The sequence below is a fragment of the Brienomyrus brachyistius genome, chromosome 7 (genome assembly GCF_023856365.1).
Source record: "Brienomyrus brachyistius isolate T26 chromosome 7, BBRACH_0.4, whole genome shotgun sequence".
Classification (NCBI taxonomy): Eukaryota; Metazoa; Chordata; class Actinopteri; order Osteoglossiformes; family Mormyridae; genus Brienomyrus; species Brienomyrus brachyistius.
In genome coordinates this window covers 17989629-18002481 of record NC_064539.1, presented here as the reverse complement: position 1 = coordinate 18002481, position 12853 = coordinate 17989629, and the positions used below count along the sequence as shown (strand labels likewise).

The window sequence follows — 12853 nt, the reverse complement described above, 5'->3', positions numbered from 1 at the left end:
GTCAGTAGGAAGCACTGTCGCCGCAAACCCCCCAGGTTAGGGCTGTCAACCCACCTCCAGCGTCATCCCGCACATTCTCCCCACGTCATGTGACTTTCTTCCCAGTGTCGGGCTAACAGGTGTCTCAAAGCTGCCACTAGTGTGCGTGTTTGTGTGTGTGTATATTGCATGGCGGGGACCAAATGTCCCACAAATGTAATACCATTTTTCAGGTCCCCACAAAGTCCAGTGCCTCTCCTTTGTGCCCTATGCTGCAGGTGATATTGAAACATCACCTGAAGGTAAAATATAATAATTAGTTTAGACGAGATTAAATACCAGGTTAATCCCAGAGGGAACATCTTAAAGGAGCTTTCAATACTCTCAGGTGTTTCCTTTTTTTGCGGTTAACCAATAAAATAAAATAAAATAAAATAAAACTTCCTTATTTCATGCCTGACTGAATAAAATGCATTTTCTGAAGCTTATACATCAAAGTCACAATGAAACAGACAGGGGAACCAGGGGAATTCTGGAAAATTACTGGGAAATTTCCACCAGTGAGCTGGCCATTAACCCACAGCCGTATGATTAACAGAACCTACCCAGGCGTCTCCTGTACGTCAACACCAGCTCACTGGCGATTACTTATAAACTCTACACACTCCAACGACGCTGCAGCCTTTCTGAAGATTTTATTCATTAGATCAATCGTTTTAACTTCCATTGGCTCACTCAACGTCACAAGACATTATGTTCAGCAAATACCCATTAATAGAGTTCATACATTTACCTGAGTATAATTATTAGTTAAATTTACTTATATAACGCTTAAAACAAAAAATGCACAATATATTTAAAAATGTGGAAGCTGTAATTGGTGACCAAAGCTTTAAAGGCACAGGCAGATAAGAAGGGTTCTAGCGCCATAGCGACATCAGCATTCACTCTCTGCTTTTCCTGTTACTTTACCTGTGACAAATGGCACTCAGATGGTCCACATGCTTTTGTAAAGTGTCATATTTACTCTCTTGGTTGCGCACCGCTGCCCCGACGTGCACCATCCAAACGTTATTCCTGCCTCTGTCTCCTACACAATCCCCACAGCTGGGAGGATATCCCGGGCAGTGATGTAAGACGCCTCCCCCAAAGCAAGATCCTTTCGCTGCTGGATCGGTGTCTTATTATCTCTCTAACGTTCCATCTAGCAGGGCGTCAGGATCTCAGAACTGCCCCAGAACAGCTCTGTAACCAACTGCTCCATTAACTAAACTTCAAATCCATTCTTCAAGCTTCTGCTTGAGTAACCAGTGAATGGATGTAGGACCTCCAAGGGAGTGTTGTAGGTATACCTACACAACACAACGGGCATTACTACTCAAATCACTTCCTCCTATTCAACATGAACCTCAAACCCCGCCTTACCACCCTGCTGCCTGTTCACGCCGGTGGTTTGGCTCCCATTCAGCTACTTGCCGACCTGCGGTTTGCATATGTATCCGGGGAGGGGTTGAGGTCACACCCATTGAGGTACGGAGTCAGGTGACAGATGCACTGCATTACCATTGGCTTTGCCGACTTTCACCCGTCCCCCATGCTGGTTATTTCATTGACCTGTCCCTTCACTTGGTTTCCCGGTAACCAGACCAGGGGAAGCCCTGCAAGCTGGTAAGTTAAAGCAGAGCAAACACCCCCCACCCCCCCCAAAGAAGCTTGCCCACCCTGCGACTGTCATACTATCACCATTCAAATAGCTCCATCACCCATAACACATGCAACTCTTCAGTGCGCTGAGTCCCCCCCCCCCCAGACTTACAGCCTATCAAGGACATTACTGGGTGTATCGCTTAGTGCAACCAGTGCAGGAGAACGGGCAGCACTGCCAGCTGTATAATGACCCCACTGTCCATATCTAACTGGTAATACAGTATGCATGCAGTAATGTATATGGACAGCTACAATAAGCAGACGATACAGATATAGTACCTGTACTGTGTCATTTCCTTACACAAACGTAAACACACTGCACTGTACAATAAAATTTCCCAGCAGCTTCAGATGCTGTCTTTCTCGATTCCCATTGTTTGTGCCTTATTTACTGCGGGGTACTGGGTGTCCGTTACAGTAGTGTTTCCCATCCCAGTCCTCAGGGAACCCCGGGGAGCTGGGAGGGAGCAAAAACGTGGACTGTCCGGGGTTCCCCCGAGGACTGGACTGGGAAACACTGTGTTACAGTACTGTACTTAATGTCTCGCTACTCCTTTATATTTACCAAGATATGTTCAAATTGACTTGTATCCGGTGGTCCTGGTCCCAAATGCGGACGCAAGCTGATGGATTCCTGAACCTTCATGGAAGCTACTATGCGCAAAACGTCTGTTTGCTTCTAGGCACCAAGTAGCTGAATGACTCTGTTGGTAAAAATGTTCTACCAAATGAATGACTTTCAGATCCAAAGGTTCGTGTCTATGTTCCCACACACTAACTTTCCTGCTTATACACTAGAGGACACACAGATGCGCCTGAGTGGTGATATTGTACAGGAACCTAAAATAACATGATCCACCACCAAGCATTAACGTCAAATCCCTATGTCCTCTTTCTTTGCAAGGATTTAGCTCTTCAAATTTTTATACATTTATGCTTGTACACTTGTAACAAAATTCAATAAGCAAATTTGTAGGGTTATGAGTCAAAGGCAGGATGAGACCTTATTTGCACTAACTGAAGTTTCTTTTGTTTTTCCATTAATGTCACATTTCATTTAAACTTAGCTGTTCCGTTGAAACTAGAGCGTGCCACTCATGCCCCACACCCCCGGTCCGCTCGCAGGCCCCTTATCGCTGGTCTGTGATGCTCCAGCTCCTATTCACTCGCTTATCAGGTTGCTGGAGACGGTTGACAGCAGCGCTATCAACGTCCCCAGATGACATCCACTCCGCGCTGCGGCCGCCCGCTTCGGTACATCTCCTGCTGCACCGGCACACTTTAAATTCACCAAGAAGCTCACAAACATATCAAATCACCAGCCAATCGCACGGCATATGCGCCGCTACCCACCAATCAGCCGCTGCGTCGATGCACGACAGACCAATCATTAACCAGATGAAGACATTTATCCAGCCCCCACACTCATGTCCTTCACGTTCAAATTGCTCTTTCTTACCCCAAGTCATTCTCCAGTTAGATCTCAAATACCAGTTTTCGGTTTTATACATTTTTGCTTTTTTATTTGTTTGCTTGATTGGTTTTCTGTTGGGGTAGTTATGGGGCAGTTCTGTTCATCTTTACTGTTTGCTCAGTCACTGTACACCATTTAAATGAACTGCACCACTTAGGAGTGTGAGATGAAACCAGAATACCCACAGGAAACTCACTGCTCAAGATGAACATGAAAGCCCTATGCACACACACACACACTCACACACACACGCACACTCACACGCACACGCACACACACTCACACGCACACGCACACTCACACGCACACACACACACACCCACACCTGTACTCGTATCTTTGTGGGGACTCTCCATTCATTTCTTTGGGCAAAACCCTAATCCCAACAATGACGACCTTAACTCCCACCCAGCCCTAACCTTAACCATAAGTAAGCAAAGAAAATACAAGACTTCTAGCATGTTAAAATAACAGGTTTTTATCACAGAGGCTTCAGTGGGATTATTTTCCAGTTACTAAATTATCAACTTTTAGTACATTAAGAATGGAAAATCGATTATGTCACTGGCAGCTGTGAGATTATCTGCAGATATTAAAGCACTAAGAGAGCAGAAAATTCCAATGTCAGATCTTTGGTTTTCCTCAATGCGTAGAGAACCCAGGACCCTCATCTGCGTGAGAAACAAGGTGATGGATCCACACCTGCTCCATACGTCCCACCCCACTAATGACAAGGGCCAGAGGTACGAGCTCATTCTCACCTTGAAACACAAGGCTGGTTACACACTTTGGCGTCATATATTCTCACTGAATATTTTGCAGGGCAAACGTGGCTTAAAATTTCAACTTCCGCAAAAATACTTCATGGTGATCATCATATTAAAATAAGAGTTTAAGTACAAGTACAAGTCAGTGGTCGAGACATTTCCTAGACATCCCAGATGGATGGATGCACATGATTTATTCACACATCTTTGTGTTGACACAAATATATGACAGACTCCATCGACGTATTTATTGTAAATATTTTGTTTTATAAATATTAAAAGAAAATTCTCCCCCCCATATCATTCAGCCCTAGTTCATAGTCTACAGCTAAATCTATGGCTTAAACCCTAGTTATATGATACGCATATTTAAAATCAAACGTTTTTATTCCACGTAAGCCTGGTGAATGGGCTCATCAGGTTGTGCTAAATTTATCAAATATCTTTTAATTACATCCATTTTAAATTCCACCTTTATCCATCTAATAAATTCACATCCAATAAATGAGTCGTTTCTCTAAAAACAGAAGGAAGTGCTGTGATATTCTGGCAGCTACCCAAAGTACCAAAAGAGACCCAGGTCATATTGAAAGAAATGGTCTTATAGAAAGGTGATGGACAGAACAGACTGCAGTATGTAAACAGCCATAAATCTTGGACCGACAATCAGTGGCTGAGGGTCTTGGGCGGTCGTCTCGAAAGTAAACAGCCAACAAATATTGTTTACACCTGCGTCTATTCATGTATATCCAAGGTGTCCAGCTGATTGCCTGCGTTCAGATTTCATTACTGCACCACACACACTTATCCTTTAAGTCCTTGTCAGGGCACATCAGTACACATTATCACTTATAGTATAAAAGATATGTGGTCAAACATGTCCCAGACCGTCTCCGTGATTCCTCAGAGTGATCGGATCACGATGCGTCTTGGCGGTCCGTCATCTTTACTTGCTGAATACTTGCAATCCGAACGCCCGAGACGGATTTTAAGACCAAGCGTAACCAAGGGTCTTAGACAGTGACATGAAGGGCCCCAGCATGTCGGAAGGAGAGCTGAGAAGCCTGTCATTGGCCTTCTGTGAATCACCAGACACCAGAAGTGTCAGGGTCTCGGGGAACCGGCCAAAGTCAAGGAATTATTACGAAACAAAAAGATTTTGATTTATCATGATGTACCTCAAGGAAAATGACACACTAGCAAAGAAACTCATCTTTCAAGACAATAACAGCCCCAAACACAGCAAAGACAATGAAGAGCTCTACTTGGTCTGATGGAACAGATAAAACAAGATCCGTCAAAGACTATTTCTTCTTTCTAGACGTCCCGCAAGAACCCTGGAGAAATGAATCAGACTATTACAAAAAATGTTTACAGCAACTTACCAATACGGACCGGACGGGTTTTGTCTTCTATGGAAAACCACACAAAATTTATTTAATGATCTATTTGAAAAGCACAATAGATTCTTGTTTGTTTTTATTCTGTTTGTTTGGCATGTTTGTTTTGTGCGCTCACAATCGCCGCCCCCAGCAGAGACCTCAGCCAATCTTTTCTTAAATCTGCAACTGACAAGCGCTACACTTTGAAGTTCTTTGCTCATACAGCAAACAGCATCATTTCCACATCCACCTTACTGATTATCCAGGACACGGTTTTTTTCTATTTTCTTACACCTGTGCAACAGTAAGCAGTTATAGAAGATTAATGATTCTTTGTAACTCCCTTCTGGGTAGGAATTAAACTGAAATTTATATTGGTACACTGATGTTCCGATTATTACCGACCTACATTACACAGGTATATTATTGTATACAGAGCAATTATTAGAGAAATTCCAGAGTCCCTAAATCACTTTATTCTACACAATTACCATAGAACTGCAATAAAACAAAAAAAAAAAAACCATGAGTAACAGAGTGACTTGCCAAGAATATTCTACAGTGGAGAACCAAGTTTGACTACCACTGCGGCAAGGAGCCTCTGAGAATGCAAACTCCATTAGTTCAAACTTTTTCCATCCAGTACATGTTTGGTAACATCCATCCATCCACCCATCTAGTTGCATAAGACTATTAGCAGGGAGCGTTTTGCAACAGATCTTGACTGCTGATGTGATTTTATGCATTTTGCTCAAAGGTGACAGCTGGAAAAGGATGATCTGATCCACTATTACCCTTCCATCTATGGCCTTATAAAATGATGCCATGTGCATTTTCTTTTTGTTTAGTAGATTGCAGCTAGTTACTAAAAATATATAATAAGAAGCAAGAATGCAAACGCAGTTAGTTTTTTTTTTACAATGGGGCTGAGCTGCCACTCTGCTCTTAACAAACTGGGGTCAGATGAACGAAGCTCTTTATCGACATGTTACATCACTCAGGTGGCCTGACTGGTGGTGCCGGCCAGAGTGACCCTAATGATACGTGCAGGTCGTCACATCCCAGCTCATTCCATGCACACATCCATTTGATGTCACATCCATAATGCTGATAAAATGCTATGTATCTCTAACATGTAAATTAATGATCGTGCGTCAAATCTGCGCACATCTGGACCTCATGACATATTACATAACATAAAATCATTTTTCATTTTGGCAACAGAGCCGGAAAACAACTTTAAAGTGATATGAGAACCATTCCTGCGCAACTTGTATTAAGGGGGATATAGCCAGTCAAAATCATAGCCCCCCCCCCCCCCCAATTACTTCAAACTTAAGTTAGCTTAAATCTCCCTTAATATTGATCCAAGGCACGTGCTATTTCAGTTCCATGGGTTACTCATGTGACCAAATCAGCACATCAAGTTTCGTTAAAATTTGTGACGATGAAGTCCAAGAGTGCCAAAGAGGTTATATACCGTAGAAAGGTATGCAAACTGACTCACTGACACTGTAGATGGCCTTGCCCTGAGCATCTTCCTACCCAGTTTGGGTCTAAATGTCGAATCCAAAGTGCCCTAAAATTAAAATGATTCTGACAGCCAGATAAAAGGCTCTTCGAGGGGATCCAGCACGGCATGTTAGGAAGCGCCCAAAGGCACAGTAATAAGAAGCTGCTGCCCGGTGATTAACAGGTCGCTGACTCTATTAGCGGTTGGAGACTGGGGACCCAGGATACCGGCGCGAGGCGAAACGACAGTCAGCTCACATATCTCACACAAACACGCGAACAGAAGCCTAGCTTACGTTTTCCAATCAGAAACCCAAACCATAAGCTTCTGAGACACAGCTGGTGACGAAGGTGCGAGAGAGTCGCTTTAATACGGTGAAAGGAAAACCATCAACAAGGCATCGCTAAGCAACTGGGGACCTGAAACATTAGTTTCCTTATACACGTTATCATTCATAAATCATACAAAGCTACGTAAGCTCGCATTTCTGCAGCAAAGTGATAATATGTACACAATACACCGTAATACAATACATGCCAATGAATGCATGCTATATACTCAGTGGCCATTTTATTAGATACACCTAGTTAATACCAGGTAAGACTCATTTTTACCTCCAGAACCTCTTCAAGGGCAGAAGAGTTCAGTTCAGTTGAGTTCTGTTGAGTTCAGTTCATTTCAATTCAATTCAATTTGTATACTAGACTCAGGGGGTGTTAGAGGAAGTCAAACGAGCAAGATATGGAGATGAACTAAGTGTTTCTGCTCACAACTGTTGTTTTTGGCTGCTGTTTTGCAATTGTGCCCTTCCTGTGTGTTTTAAAGAGTCTGGTCAGCTCTCTGACCTGTCATTAACAAAGGGTTTTTGGTGGCAGGAATCCCAATGTCTAGATGTTCGCCACACAATTCTCTATAAACTTCAGACATTGTAGTGCGTGAAAATCAGGGCTCTTTCTACTCTGGAAGAACAACTTACAGCACATCAATCACACCACACTCTAAACTCACAGAGTTAGCTGTGCTAACGTTTAGGCGAGCAGTAAGTGAACCTCGACCCCGTGTGCATGCTGTATGCGTAAGTTGCTGTGTGGAGGTGCACGCTATTTGCATTAGGAAGCAGGCATAGCAAAAAAAAAAACTAGGCACTGACTGCACATACTGTAATTCTAATGTTACTAGTTGCTTAAATAAAACTGTTTAAAGTTCAGAGTAAGAATTAATTATACTGAATGCAAGGTACGGGACAGTGACAAAAGAAGGCAACGTTTTCAAAGTTCTACAAGGTAAACAAGCTGGAAACTCTCCTGAATCACCCCATGATAACCCCCCCCCACCCCCACCCCGCCCAGTGATGACTGAAAAGGAAACTCTGCTCTTCTGTTTTTGCGAAAGCCAACCTTTCCCATCAGTGACTGAATTGCAGGAAACAGTGTCTGTAGACCAGAGCTGGCCAGGTTATTTTCCTTCAGAAACAGTTACGACAATTCTGCGAGTAACTGTGCCTTGATAAATTACACAGGAATTCATTAAACCACAATAAAAACAAACCCTTACCACAAGTAGCTTTCAATACTGGGATACGTAATACCCGGTGAATCCAGTCCAAATAAACTCAATTCTGTTCCTTAAATCTATGCCACGATTCCATTATTTGGACATATTAAGGACAAACACTTCAAATTCAGGAGGAACACCGACTACCCGCTGTTTATTGTAAATACACGTGCAGTTCTCTAATACCATCCATCCATTTTCCAAACCGCTTATCCTACTGGGTCGCGGGGGGTCCGGAGCCTATCCCGGAATCAATGGTCACGAGGCAGGGAACAACCCAGGATGGGGGGCCAGCCCATCGCAGGACACACTCACACACCATTCACTCACACATACACACCTACGGGCAATTTAGCAACTCCAATTAGCCTCAGCATGTTTTTGGACTGTGTGGGGAAACCGGAGTACCCGGAGGAAACCCCACGACGACATGGGGAGAACATGCAAACTCCACACACATGTGACCCAGACAGAGACTCGAACCCGGGTCCCAGAGGTGTGAGGCAACAGTGTTAACCGTTCTCTAATACCTTTAGACAAAAGATGGAATAAGGTCTTAAACTGTCAATTGTATCAAATTACTGCACACTGGATCGAACCTTTAATACTGATTGTAAAAGTCAATAGTTGAGCTAAAGGGGAAAGTGCCGTTTTAAAAAGTGTAACTCGTACAACTTTAGGGACAAAGACCAATCTGAAATAAAATCCGAATTAATGACTATGCTCTGCTAACTGGATGGTTATCAAAGTTAAAGTTAACCCAAAAAAGATAACTGTGAAATCAAGACATGCTGACAGAACTAAACGTTTGACCTTTCGTAAATAATTGCAGAATTAATTAGCAAATGCGAAAATGGAAGTACTAGTGCCAGGCAGATGAGATATGATTTTCCGTACAAGATTTCTATTTCATCGATTTGTATTATTTTTGTTGTAATTACAAGGTGTATTCATATAATTGAAAGGTAAACCTTGTGTCTTAAACGCTTCCTTTTCGGTTACTCTAACTGAAAGCTCTCCCGATTATAACGGAAACAGGTGGCAAAAGGCGAAAAACCTACAAACTCGGTTGGTGTAACGTTCGTAAAATGTTTAAAAGACAATGGTTTCTCCACGTCATGTTGTTTCTTATCTAAATGAAGATCATCTTTGTGTAGCTGATGTCAGAGTAGGTAGAACCAACAAAAACACCTTAAGAAGTGCTTCTGCAATAAACCTTAAGCACAATCCGCTGCATGAAACCAAACCTTTTAATCATTTACCTTTGTATCAAAAGGACCAAAGAAGCCAAAACAGCTTGACCTGGCTGAAAAAAAGCCAAATCAATAAATGCAACCAAAACTTTATAATTCACCAAAAAAAATTAAAAAGTATGAAATACATTTCAGTAGACACTTTCTTCCATTCCCCCGTATCATAGATGTAAAATAACATGAACGAATATTAACCAGATCCAGTTAAACATCACAGACACCGATGATGTATTATGTATTCGATAAACTATAATTGCTGAATAGGGGTGCATAACATTAAAATGTCCAAAAACTAATTTAATTAAAACTATTTCAGAGAATGTATTGGATAATTATCAATGTAGGTCTGCACGCGCAGCTTCGTGACAGGTAAACAAAAACATGTGCGAATGCAGCCAAGTCAGCGCGCACTAGTGCTGCCCTAGTCAACTACCATTAATCACCTACCATTAGTAATGGCTGGTTAACTGTCTGCCCGTAACCCAGCGGGATATACAGCTCCGATCGAAAGGGTATTTATGAATTAACCGATCGTAGTGATTTACTCGCAGCAATAGCGATATAAACCCCGGTATATGCACTCAAGGTGAGAGGGGAGCGACATGCTTGGCTACTGTACGACACCTACATAAGCATATATCATATATAGTCACTTGGTACCTGTTTTCAGATCCTCAATGAAATCGGTGTCCGATCGATGCCAAATTTATGACCAGGCATAAACAGCCGTAGATTAGTCAATTTCCACGTATCTTAGCAAATGTCCTGGAACGTTCATATGAACCCTGGTCCTCGATCCATTTTTTTTCTCTCCCCGACGATAAATGGTGAAAACTGGCGATCGATTCCCCCGGATCTCACATTCAGCGTTAAGGCTCGTCCGTTCCGTGATCGTAAGCCATGGTCCCGGTTAGCACCGGTTCGTGTGGCCGTCTCTCTCCCCCTTTCCCTCCGGATTGGCTGCCAGCACGCCGCCGCCGCACAGCAGGTCGCCGGAGTTCGCTGGCCAGCTAGCGAGCTAACTTCCGCGACTCCGAGGCGCGAACACCCGCCCCCCTCCGCCCGCCTGCACGTGACCGATATCGGGCTCTGAAGAAAGCGGAGACCAACTTTTACATGCCAGGCGTATGCGGTGCTTTAAACGGCCAGGCGCCACCACTCAAGCTACGGCTGGGGAATCGGGAAGCATCGGGGCGTTAATGGTGACGGGGAAGCGTGTGGACGGCGGCTGATGTCACTGCGAGTCCCACGTATTCTGGCAGTCTGCATAACACCGGCACCCAGAGGGTTCCTAACCGGGCTTTCCGCGGTCTGTGACACCCTGCAGCACAAAGTCGAGTGCATCCCCGGGATAATGGGCCCCGCACCCCGCATCCTCCTCACCCTGTAACGATCTACCAGAAAATGCAATATTCACTTTCAGTTATTATGCAATTGCATGCATCTGTAAGGTTACTTGGTGTGTTTCTGTATGTTTGCGGTTTCCTGGATTTCTTCTATTTGAGACTATTCCTTTATTCCAAAAGTTGTCCAATACAATCAAATGGGAGATTACATTAGTTTTACGGAATTGTTTAGGATTTTTTTCAGTTGCACACATACCGGCGCTAGTGTAACGCATCCGCCTCCAGGTGGCGTATTACCGCTTCTGCCCGACACGTATTAAAATAATATAGCACCGCTATAATATAATGCCTGTCTGAGATACTATATTTAGCAATGTTCCTAACTGATTAAATAATATCACAGATGATTTAATAACAGCGGTCGAACATGAATGGTAGCGATAAGGTATCATCAGATCAGATTAGATACATTTTATTGAACCCAGGAGAAGATTCAAACATGAAATGTTGCACTGAATCAGTACCGCTGATCATGGCGGTCTGATTGTATTAAGAGCAGACAAACGGAGGACGTGCCTATAGACCTACATGCAACGTACAAGCATAGTACCAAAATATATGTATTTCACTAGGACATACTTTTTAAAAACGAAAAGGGAATTGTGTCAAAGTATGTGATTCACTAAAGTGCACCGCACTATTAGCTCTAGCGAGTATATTCAGAAACATAGCAACAGATTTTCATGACACAGGGAGGACATGCCAACTCTACACACATGGAGCGACAGCGGCGACTCAAACGCTGCCCCTAGAGGTGTGAGGGGACAGTGCAAACCGCCACAACACCATACCGCCCCTTTAGAGCACCATAACCCGTTATTGGATAGGACAGCTATAGACAATTGATGAATTTCTTGGTAGATATAAGAAACTATTCATGTATCATAGATAACCAGTTTCCAAATTACTAAGTAGTTCTCGGCAGAATTTAAAACCAATTCTCAGAGCATCTCTGGGACTGCACACACTACTCAATTATATTTTGTACTTTTCAGTCCTTTTCTTCCCCTATTAACTAGCACCAATCAGGACAATTAACCTTAATCGAGTTGTACTGCAGTACAATGACAATAAAGCCTTTTTTTCTATTTTCAAATCTCATTTCATACACGAACTCTCACACCAACCGTTTCCTTAATATATTACAATTCAGAATATGTGTTCAGGGAGCTGCCCTTGATGAATTAATGACTAACTGTGGTTGAAGGAATTTCTTTACTGCTTTGAGCTTTAGTGCTGCAAAAAGCAGCACTAACCCTACAGGAATACCCCAATCTATGCATTGAAATATTTTCCACATATGCTAACATATGAAGTAGCCAAAAACAATCAAGGTTAGATTTCATTTGGTGTGTATATCAAGAAATTTTCCTATTTTCGATTCTTGTACCGAAACCCCAGTTTTAGGGAAAAGGGCATTGGCATTGTGTGTTACTTCAGTTTCAAATTCTCCCACAAAGTAGCTTTTCATGCATGCCGGTCTAGTTGAACGGTTTCAAAGTCCAGTTCTGTTCGTCTATCTTGAGAAACATTAAATAACCCAAAGAAGTTACAATTAGCAGGTTCATGCGGTACGACCCCTTCTGACTACGCGAGACAGTTAACTGCATTCTGCCTTTCTGCTCTTTTTCTTTTTTGTGTTATTTAGCAACTGCTTTTTAATGTTAGCAGAGCATGACACATTAGCTATGCAGCCAACACTAATACTTTCAAACCACAGTAACTTGTCTTCATATACTGTACTAAAGATTAAAAAAACTCAGTCCGGAAAGAGCTGCTTAATATCAGCATACAGGCTGATTCAAACTGTTAAATATG

At 42.8% G+C, this 12853-nt stretch overlaps 1 protein-coding gene across 4 annotated transcripts in view; it reads right to left on the bottom strand.

The window, feature by feature from the left end:
* The window catches only part of LOC125746009 (tyrosine-protein kinase JAK2-like), a 37516-nt gene extending 26725 nt beyond the window's left edge, over positions 1-10791 (bottom strand). For 2 of the 4 annotated variants that reach the window (XM_049019502.1, XM_049019501.1), the window contains exon 1: positions 10290-10791. The gene's annotated coding sequence lies outside the window, so the exon portion shown is untranslated. Of the gene's footprint in view, positions 1-951; positions 973-10289 lie in introns of those variants that run through there. The other 2 variants (XM_049019503.1, XM_049019504.1) reach the window with 2 other exon arrangements.
* Positions 10792-12853: the final 2062 nt, after the last annotated feature.